Source organism: Halichoerus grypus, chromosome 11 (genome assembly GCF_964656455.1).
Source record: "Halichoerus grypus chromosome 11, mHalGry1.hap1.1, whole genome shotgun sequence".
Taxonomy (NCBI): domain Eukaryota; kingdom Metazoa; phylum Chordata; class Mammalia; order Carnivora; family Phocidae; genus Halichoerus; species Halichoerus grypus.
In genome coordinates, this window is record NC_135722.1 from 22,865,603 (window position 1) to 22,875,449 (window position 9,847).

General features: G+C 40.5%; 1 pseudogene; it reads left to right on the plus strand.

The window, feature by feature from the left end:
* Nucleotides 1-696: 696 nt before the first annotated feature.
* Nucleotides 697-9,480, plus strand: LOC118548550 (frataxin, mitochondrial-like; annotated as a pseudogene).
* The last annotated feature ends 367 nt before the right edge of the window (nucleotides 9,481-9,847 follow it).

Here is a 9,847-nt window from a genome sequence, read left to right on the forward strand (position 1 = left end):
TGCCTGGGTGGCTCAGTTGTTAAGCGTCTGCCTTTGGCTCAGGTCATGGTCCCAGGGTCCTGGGATCTAGTCCCACAACGGGCTCCCTGCTCAGCAAGAAGCCTGCTTCTCCTGCTCCCACTCCCCCCTGCTTGTGTTCCCTCTCTCGCTGTGTCTCTCTGTCAAATAAATGAATAAAATCTTAAAAAAAAAAAAAAAAAAAGAATGCTCATCACAGAAAGTAATGAACTCCTAAACGGTAAATAAAACCCACCTTATTCCTCATAAGCACTGTAACCTAGGCTTTCCTAATTGTTATTGATAAAACAGGAAACACAGACTTTTAAAATCCTAAAGCCAAAAATAGAAAATTCAATCAATCCAGTCAACCAGTTAATTCGATTTATTCACTTTTAAAAAAAGTAAACAAAATCTATTCATTTCACTAAAAAAGGAATGGAAGTTTACCTTGAATGATTAATCGGTTCCATCAAAACAGACAATTTGGTGGCTCAGTGTGAGCACCAGCACCCTCTTGGGAAAGACAGCAGCATAGTCTGATACAAACAGCATGAGTTTTCATAGCTTCCATGGTAAAAAGGAGAGAGGCCAAAAGGAGGCTAAAATATCAGAGCAAAATTTGTTACATCAGTAAGATAGTACATTAAAAGCTGGGGTAATAAATAAAAGAAAAAAAATCAGACAGCAGAAACCGGCATGGACAAGAGTCTTGAGAGCATTTCTCTGAACAGGCAGGAATCTTGCACTTTGAATTTGAAGGACCTACAGATGAAATTAACAGAAGTGAAATTTGGAAGGTCACCAGTGTGTAAATGAGATCTCTAGTCATAGCGCAAACTGAAATGACACCAAGCAGGATTGCCATCAGTTATGTAAATGTGGATGTCTATACTGACAGCCTGATTGATGTAGGTTCAAAAGGGTAAACAAGAACCAATTCAAAACATTGCCAGCTCAGAAACAATGCCAGGTCTCAGTGCAGGTAACAAGGAGCCTGGGACAAAGATGAATTATCTGGTAAGAAATTGACCTCAAGGGGCACCTGAGTGGCTCAGTCATTAAGCGTCTGCGTTCGGCTCAGGTCATGATCCCAGGGTCCTGGGATCGAGCCCCGCATCGGGCTCCCTGCTCCGCGGGAAGCCTGCTTCTCCCTCTCCCGCTCCCTCTGCTTGTGTTCCCTCTTTCGCTGTGTCCCTCTCTGTCAAATAAATAAATAAAATCTTTAAAAAAAAAAAAAAAAGAAATTGAACTCAAGAAATCCTGGTTTTGCATGTCAGGCAACTCATCAGGAAATTAAGTTCCAGCAAGCAATAGTCAAAACATGGTATTATGTGGGGCGCCTGGGTGGCTCAGTCGGTTAAGCGTCTGACTTCAGCTCAGGTCCTGATCTCAGGGTCCTGAGATTGAACCCTGCATTAGGCTCCCTGCTCTGCAGGGAGTCTGCTTCTCCCTCTGTGCCTCCCTCTGCTTGTGTTCTCTCTCCCTCTCTCTAATAAATAAATAAAATCTTAAAAAAAATCCATGGTATTATGGTGGTCATTGTGAGAGCAAATGAATATAACCTCTAACCTGAAATAAGGAATAACAATCTAGTATCAAGCTAAGTCTTCCAGTTTAAAATGGCTACCAATCCCTGATGTAGGCTTTCTCAACTTCTGAGCAAAATATCAGTAAAAACATAAAAAAATTCACAGGACAAGAAAACTGAGCTTCTCAAGGGAAGAATATTGTGAAGAAATTTAGGTCCAGCTAGGCAGTGAGGAGGGAGAAGGGCAATTTAAACACCATTTTCTTATATGCCCCACAGCTCTGCCTGGTCCTAAACATAGAAAAATAAACCACAACATGGAGCCTGTTCAAAACACATATCAATACCCAAGAAACAGAATGTTGCCCGCGACAGAATGCAAAAAACTGGCCACAATCCATGACTCCTCTCTGCATCCATGCCCTTCACAATTTGCCTTCCTGCCATGAAAAGGTGGAGTCTCCTTTCCTTCCCCTTGAATCTCAGCTGGCCTTGTGACTTGCTCTGATCCTTATTATGCAGTGGAAGCAAAGCCGGCCGTGCCAATTCCAAAACAAAGACTCAAGAGTCCTTACACACTTCTGTTGTCTCCTGGAAACGCTTTGCTGCCATGTGAACAAGCCCAGGGAAGCCGGAGGGCGGTAAGGGACCAAGTGTGCGGAGATGAGTCGTCCCCCATGAGACCGTGCGAGACCAGCCAGCCCCCCTTTGACCTGGCGCTGGCTGAAATCTAATGATTGAGCTCAGCCAGGTGAGAAGATTACTCATCTTGAGCCCAGCTCAAATTTCTGACCTGCAAAATAGAAAGCTTAACAAATACGGCTTCAAGCCACTAAATTTTGGGGGGGTTTGTTTTACAGACTATTTGATATATGACCCTAAAGATTCCTTATTAGGAGTACAGAACCCTAATAAGGATTTCTTATTAGAATCAGAACCTAATATTAGCAGATGTTTGGCAGGGTATTTTAAATACGATACATCCCCTTGTATGTTGGGAGGAATGATGTCTTTATATTCTTTGCATTAAAACCACTGTATTTTTCTTAGTAGGTATTTGTGTTTATATGTCATGGAAGCTGTTTCTCCTTACAAAGAAAATATGGGATAAGATGGCAAGATGAGACTAAAAAAAAAAAAAGGCAAGAAAACTGAAATTTCAATAGTAAAGTATGTATTGGATGCTAAATAAAACAGAACTGACCTTTAGAAAATGGATTCGATAAAACGAAAGGCAAAACTGAGACATTTTACCAGGATGCAGAGGAAAAGAACCAGAAAGAAAATAAAAAATATTGAAGTATGAAGATTTATATAAAATTTCCAAAGCTATGATAACTAAAACTATGAAAACAAAATAGGAAAAGACAACCAGACCAATAGCACACGACAGAGGGTCAAGACCACCCATCCCACTTTCCCATACATGAATAAACACTTGAACTTTGACAGAGCTAGCTTTGCTAATCAGTGGATACGGTTAGATATTTTACGTTTAAAGATAAACATATGATAAAATTTTAACAAAAGGAAAATTTGGGGCGCCTGGGTGGCTCAGTTAGTTAAGCGACTGCCTTCGGCTCAGGTCATGATCCTGGAGTCCCAGGATCGAGTCCCCCATCGGGCTCCCTGCTCAGCAGGGAGTCTGCTTCTCCCTCTGACCCTCCCCCCTCTCATGTGCTCTCTCTCTCTCTCTCAAATAAATAAATAAAATCTTAAAAAAAAAAAAAGAAAGAAAGAAAAGGAAAATGTTATACACAAAATTCAGGAACTCACTGAAGTTTTAAAGGTAATGGCAAAGCTTTATTTCATAAACTGGATGCCAAGTGCAAAAGTGTTTAATGAATTATTATTGTTATCTTATATACGTATTTTACCATTATCCTATTTACCTGAGCAATATTTAATGAGCCATCTTTTAAAAAAGATATTCTAGAATAAAAAATATAATGAAATATCAAGTATATGTTTAGATTTTTTTCAAACTTCTGCTTCTAAAATTTTAACTCTTTCAAAAGGTCTATAAACCCATAAAAAATTAATTAGAGATACTGATAAATGTGTTAGCTCTTCTACTGGCCTGCAGTTAGATACATCTCTTTTGTTTTAATGTTTGTAATATATCCTAGTCCTTAGAATCAGGTCTTAGCACACTACAGCACATTTAATAATATTACTATATCTTTATCAGTGTGCCCAACCTACAGGCCAGCACATATGAATTAGATCAGAGTGACTGGAATTTAGTGTAAGTGACAAAGTCTAGGTTCAGAGGAAGGAGAATTCAATTATCAAAATAAACACAACCACCGAAACTCCTCCTATTTATGGAATACTTTTTAGGGATTTGATACTGTGCCCAGTTTGAATTGCTCAGCTAAGCAACACTTTTTCCCAAGTGATGCTTGGGCAAAGCTTATGCCTCCTTGAGTGGGACATCAGCTTTCCCGGTAGTTTTGAACAGAAAAATAATGTTATCCATGTATTTATCAGCCAGTTGTGTGGCAATAGCAGGTGTTTTGGAAAGAAGGGGATGTGTGATAGAGCCTCTCCAGACAACAGTTGCCTTGTCTGATGACAGTTGCCATTAAAGTTTAACAAATCAGAAAACAGCCACGTAATGAACAAGGTACAGGCAAGACTCTGATGACCTGGTTATCCAGCCACAGGATCATCCCTTATTAGAAAGCGTCCTTGCCTTCCTCCTCCTAGAGTTTGATATTCTAGGAATACTAAACTGGTTATCATTCTAATTCCACATCCTGTAGTGGTTTCGTACCCTTGTGCCTTTGGCCACGCTGCTTCCTCACCCTTGCACATCTTTCTGTCATCCTCTTACCATCGTTCCACCAATCACAGACCCACCCCATTTGCTCCTCCATGGGTAAATCTACTGATTATTCAAGGCTCAGCTTAAATGCCCACTTCTCCGAGACTCTTCCCACTGTCCTGGTATTCTCAAAGCATTCTCAGAGTTCTCTGGGTGGTTCTATTTCCAGACAATGACCACATGTATTGAAAAGATGTATTCACTTATCTGTTCCTCTCTTAAAGGAGAAACGCTGATGAATAAAATAATACAGAAGTAAATAAAGTAAAAATAGGAAAGTTTATCACTTTTGATTTCACTAATTACACTCATGAAATAATGTGTAACAACATTAAAATCGTCTTGAAGTATAATGTAATTAAAATAAAGTAACAATACTTGTGCAGTGGAGAGGTACTGTTTGTAAGATCCTTGACATGGAAGCCATAACATCGGTATGTGTTTTACTTCCTGGCATCGTCGGCCTCATTAGCTCATTTAGAAACAACGACAACAAAACATTCTTATAAGAATGCTTGAATGAAATTAATGTTATACTTCCCAACCAAAGAAGTTTGGGTTAAAGTAAAAAGTGAAGATTATATAAATCTGGCTGGCTCAGTCAGTGGAGCATGCGACTCTTGATCTTGGAGTTGCGGGTTTGAGTCCCATCTTGGGTATAGAGATTACTTAAAATGAATTTTTTTTTAAAAAAATAATAAAAATCTTTTGAGTTAAAAATTACCTATTCTTTTTGAAATGTGATTGTTAGGCTAATTATTTTTACCTTGCTATTTATTTTATTAAGAGACTTTAGTTTTTTTCACATAAATCACTCACACTTGTTAGCTATCTATTCCTTAGGAAAGCATAAACCTTTTTTATCAATGCATAGACTAGTTCTGTTTGTCAATTTAAAAAGTGCACCCGGTTAGTATCCTAGAAACAGCTTTAGTCTGCTGACACATAGATGGCGAATCTTCAGCATGTACTTATTTCATATATACCATGATACTTTACAGTACTTTATGATTTACAATTACCTACGTATACATTATCTCGTTTGAGCCTCATAGCAATTCTACATGGAAAGTATTCATATTTTCCCCACTTTGCAGATGGGGAAATGAAAGCAAGTAGCAGCTGTGGACTCCAACTCAAGGCTTCTTACTCTGATTCTAATAGTATTTCTATTACACTACAGCTATACCTAGACCAACCTTAATAATATATGTAATAAACTCATTTACAGTACATATCATAATCCAGGATTTTAAGTACACACACAAAATTCATGGCTTGCGATTGCTATTCATTCATATACAATAGTAACTTTTCACACATTCGATGAACATGTACAAAATCACTGAAGACATGAAACAAATTCATGTCTGGGGAAGGTTGAAGAAAATCAACAAAAACAATAAGACACAGAATTTTAACTAACAATTTATCTTTCATCTGTTTGATTATTTTCAATAACCCAGAAGCTATACTAGTATTTACCTACTTATTAAATTTCACTTATAAAAAAGCACTAGAATAATTTAGCTTGTTTGATTTTAGTTTATTTACTAATAAATTCACTTAGCAGGTTAAACCATATGGAATTGCCAGCATTCAGATATTTTTGACATAGAAAAACAGTTAATTTCAGATGGTTCAATTTAATGTTTGTATAAAGTGGGATAGAACAGCAATATTTTCTGTCTCTCCAGTCAGCAAACAGATGACATCAAATTTGATGAGATGCCATCCAGCCTAAGACAGACTGGCAATTTCCTGAAATAGTCAGCATTTTAGTATGAGTAATAAATCTCATATTTAGCATTACTTAATGCACTTTTAAGGAAAATCTTTGAGATTTTTGGCATGGCTTACCTCTAAGTACTACCCTAGGAACATGGGTATCATGACAGAGATAGAACCACAGGGGTATCAAATCTGTTACAAAAGTAGCAATATTTGGGGACTATTTCAAATTATATTAGTCAATAGCAGTTGACTCCATAAATCTACTGTTTTCAGCTTTTTGTGTATTTTATAATGTCTTCAAAGAATATAAAAATAAACACTTAAGGAAATTCTGTTTGGGTCCATCGGGTTGAGATCTAGGCATGCACTTTTACAAACTCCTTAAATTATTCTGATACATGCCATAGGTTAGAAGCCACTGTAATAAATGCCAATTGAATAAGACAAATGTTGAAAATAATTCATTCACATGGGCACCCCCAGTCTGCTATTGTCTGTAAATATACTTTATGAGGAAAGTTGAAGAGCAACCTGTCAGCACATATCGGAGGATCCGTGTGAGAGGGCAATATTCAGATGAAAGCAGAAAATACCAGTGTATTACAAAGCTATTTTTACATATTCAGATTCGTAGTATTCTAAGCCAGAAACTGCAGTGAGGAGACAAGAAAGCCCTCCCTGCCACTCCCTTCCATTCAGAATGGACCATCTCAATATTAACCTAGTCTATATCTCTGCTGAGGTCAATGAGACTTTATCATCCTTCTTGAATTATTTACTTACGCTGCTATAACCAACTACCACAAACTCAGTGGCTTAAAGCAATACAAATTTATTCTTTTATAGTTCCAGTCAGATGTCAAAAATCAAACTGTTGGCAGGGCTGCATCCCCTCCAAAGCTTCAGAAGAGAATCTGTTTCTTTCCTTACTTTTTCAAGCTTCTAGAATTGCATTCCCTCTCTTCCTTGGCTAATGGCCCCATCCTCCACCTTGGAAACCAGAAGTGTAGTCACATACCCGTCTCCTCATCTTTTCTGTAGTCAAATCTGCTTGTTTCTTATAAGAATACATTACAGTTAGTGCCCACCCAGATAATTCAGGACAATCTCCTCATCTGAGGGTTTTTAACTTAATCACATGTGCAAAGTCCCTTTTGTTCTATAAAATAACATTCACAGATTCCAGGGATTAGGTCATGGATAGCTCTGGTATCTATGGAGAGACAGGTATCATGCATATCTATTCAGCCTACCGCACTTCTCAACACAGCTTTCCAGCAACCACTGATAAGGGATGGAGGCTGGCCTGTGCTATGAAACCTCATTTCCTGAGATGAGGTCTATTTGGATTCTGAGTATGCAATTTTAGAACTCTAAATTCTTTCATCCAAAATCCTCATTTTACAGATTGTAAAACTGAAATCTCCTAGGGGCTTGCATAAGGTGTTGTGGATGGCAGATCTTCCCGTTGGCAAAGATATGACTAGAGCCCATGGCTTCCTAATAGTGACACCAATGCTCAGTCTGTCATCACCCAATGACCTGATAAACGGATGCTTGGAAGGCAGCAGGATGTGGAGAGTTCGGTTCACCCTGATGAGCTTGCTCTCCGCCAAGCACTGAGAGAGGGGAAGGGCTCCTGTTGCCTGCTGGGTGTCCTGGAATGCGTGAGGCTTTACACAGGATTTTAGAAAAGCTGATCGATTCTTGGTTGCAATAGTAGTTACTACTCTAAATTTAGTCAAGAAGTGAGCTTAAAGTCACAAAAGATAGATATCTGTGGTTTTCTTAAAACTTATGTTGACTGTTTTCCATACCCATCTTTGAAGAATGATTTGCTACAGCAGAAAGAGGTAAGAGAGGAAGGGAAGGAGGTTTCCTTCGGTGGGCAATAGGAGGCCTGTCTAGACAACTTTTTCTTCTTCTTGAAAAATATGGGGCAGCATTTGTGATGCTGTGGGACTGGTTATGGAAGCTGTCTGGAGAATTTGCCCATCCAGTAGGGTATGATCATGACATGGACACTGACAGCCTGGGGTTGAATCTACGCCTCTTATATTAATTAGGTTCTGTGCAGGTGAAAGTAACAGAATACCTCCCTGATAATAGCTTAACCGGTAAGAATACAACTTGCTTATCTAACAAGACGTCTGGAGGCAGAAATCCCAGGGTTGGTTCCAAACTGAGTGATGCCATTAAGGACCCGGGAACTTCCCATGCGTCCGCACCGCCATCCTCAGCATGCAGGTTTCTATCCACGGACTGACTACCTCATGGACCCCACATTGCTGCCACAGGCTCAGTCACTACGTCTTCACATAACAGCACCAAGAGCAGGAATGTTGTTGGGTAAGGAATCCAGAGACAGAACGGCATATATTCTTGTGTCTCCTATCAGGAAAGAAAAACTTTCCTAAAAGTCACCAAGAGACTTCTCCTGACATCCTAGTGGCAGTAAGTAGGTGAAAAGCTTTCTAAAGATCATTCACTAATGTGGGGGAACTAAGTTGCTACGATTGCCTGGAGCAATTATATTTCATGCCTTGTGCCTGAGCCCACCGTCACACCAAGAGCCAAGAAGGGTCCGGTAATGAGAAAGAAACAAGGAAACGTTGGTCAGGCTAAAATAAAGTGCCTGCCACCACACCCATGGGTATGCCACACAGAGCTGTTTTCTGACACGTTGTATTACAAAACTATGTGCGGTCCCCGGAGCCGGAGGGCGGAGCAGCGGCAGACTGTGAGCGGCACGTGGACGCTGGGGGACTGCACGGCTGCCGGCCTCCCACCCGCGCGGCGCCTCCCGAGCTCAGCCCTGAGCCACGCTGCGGCCCCGGGGGCCAAGGAGGGACGCCCAGCCCTTCGATCGATCGCCGCCGGGGCCTGCGCCCTGGGACCGGAGCGACCCGCGTACCCAGCCACGCTAGCTTGAGCCTCCACCGCCGCAATCCGATTGTGAATGTCGGAAAGCAGAGTGTCCCTTTGATGACTCTAACAGCGAGAACTTTGGGCGACCCTGGCTCTCTGGATGAGACCGCCTATGAAAGCCCGGCAGAGAAGACACTGGACTCCTTAGCAGAGTTTTTTGAAGACCTCGCAGACAAACCTTACACATTCGAAGACTATGATGTCTCGTTTGGGAATGGTGTTTTAACAGTTAAATTAGGTGGAGATCTAGGAACCTACATGATCAACAAGCAGACCCCAAACAAGCAAATCTGGTTATCTTCACTCTCCAGTGGGCCCCAGGGCTGCGATTGGACTGGGAAGAATGGGTGTACTCCCACCACAGTGTGTCCCTCCACAGGTGCTGGCCACGGGGCTGACTAAAGCCTTAAAAGCCAAATTGCTCTTATCTTCTCTGGCCTATTCCGGAAAAGGCACTTGATGCCCAGCCCAATTCCAAAGACAATAAAAGCTATAAAGCCAAGACCACAGCTTCGTTCCGCAGCTGAGTATCTGTTTTTTTCCATTCCCACTTTTGAGGACAGTTGCATGGCGTGTAACGACTCTGTGAAAAATGTTTTGCTTCCCACCCTCCCCCAAGTTCGGATTTTTAATTTACATAGTTTTTTTGGATTTATTGTCTGATTTCCTCCCTCATAGGATATCCCTTCTCTTTTATAATGCCCATATACATTTCTGTATAAACTTACAACAAAGAAAAAGAAGAAGAAGGAAAAATTCCAGGAAGAGAAATGACTTGATTTCACTATTTGTTCTTTGAAGGACTTAACTACATAAAACCACAGCGA